We start from the raw sequence: 1,695 nt of genomic DNA, 5'->3' as shown, positions 1-1,695 counted from the left end.
TTTTTATATTATAAGGAGTCAAAACTTATCTTTCCTGAAAAATGGAAGAAAAAACCCCTTCCTTCAGGAGTTAAAAAATCTGCTATGAAAAAAGAAAGAAGGCTAAAATCGACACATTGATTGTTTCCCAATCAATCACCTATCATCATTTAGCAATGATGCAATTGTGTGGCCGAGCAACTTACAAATTTGTCACGACCAGACAAACAATTAATTTCAAGAATTGATTCCCCATGACACCTATGTGTGGGGAATCTCTTATCCCATGACACTAGCAGCGAAGAGAATTCTATGATCCACATTACAACCCACACATAATTAGGATAAGAGAGAAAAGGAAAATTAGAAAAAAAAAAAAAATGTGAGTAATGGCATTGTGGCTGTGGGGGCACCTTTTCCCTGTCCACTTATAGCATCCAGGGACACCTTAGGTTGAGTTTGGTTGTCAAGAAATGACATCATATTTATAAAAAAAAAAGACTTCATGATGTAATAATTAATTTTTTTTCTCTCTTTTTAAATTTTAAAATTTTTGAATTTTTTTCTCATTTTTTCCTTTCCATTTCTTCACAAACCAAACTAAACAAGTTACCTTGCTGAAATCTCGTGGCATGCAGTAGGAATATAATCCAATTATCTTCATTCGCCATGCGAGACAATGCCGGTAGGCTTATTAGCTAAAGGTTTAAAGAGACATTTTGGAGACATATCATAAAGGCGTTAGGAGTTACTATATACATTCAATTAATGTTAATTATGTATGGTATATAATATTTAAAAACTTTAGTTTTGCATGTATCATATTCTAACACCCCTCCCACAAAAAATAAAAAGTTATATCATAAAGTAAGGAAAGCAGTTCTTATTGGTGCATAAGGACTAGTGGAAACACACGAGGAAGTATATAAAATAATCATTTTTCCTTTCATAAGGATCAGACTAATCATTTTCCCCCTTGTGTAGGGGTGCAGAGGCCACATTTCCACACATAAAACATTTTTCCCATAAAGTATCAATCAAAGCACAATTCCACACGTGCGCAAAGGCTAATGGGAGCACATGAGAAAACATCAAAAGAGTCATTTTTCCTTTCATAGCGCGCAAGGTGGTCATTTCCCCCCTCCATGTGTCACGGCGCAGGATCACACCACCACACAAAAAACATATTCCCCATCAAGTATCGATCAAAATACAATTTTTTACATAAATATCTGAAAAAAAATACTACCTGATCATGTAACCCCTGCACCTATCAATTGATGACCACACTCGAATACCACCCTACACTACACTAGTGAAATCTAGGGCGCCCTCCATGCATGTGACAACATGCACTCTCATTAGCTCTTGTGCTTTCAGAAGAAATACATGACCAAACAGCAATCTCTTACCCTACATATTTAAGGGTGGAACTCAATGAAATAGTAAGATTACTCCATTGTTACATAGTAGCAAGGATTTAGTTATCGGTATCGGTATTGATATCGATATCGATCGCAGCTGATACCGATATGATATGGATCGATATCGGTAAGGATCGGTTATGGATCGGAAATTGTATAGTTTTTCCAGATAGGTCATGGTATAGGCTTGGATCGGCCACAGTTTTTTTTAATCAAAAAAACTCAGGAAAAAAAAAATCACCCATACTCGAGATCTGAGAGCTCATCGATAATACGAGGCCCCATTTGCCGA

Source organism: Macadamia integrifolia, chromosome 8 (assembly GCF_013358625.1).
Source record: "Macadamia integrifolia cultivar HAES 741 chromosome 8, SCU_Mint_v3, whole genome shotgun sequence".
Lineage (NCBI taxonomy): Eukaryota > Viridiplantae > Streptophyta > Magnoliopsida > Proteales > Proteaceae > Macadamia > Macadamia integrifolia.
Note: the sequence above shows the minus strand (reverse complement) of the source record.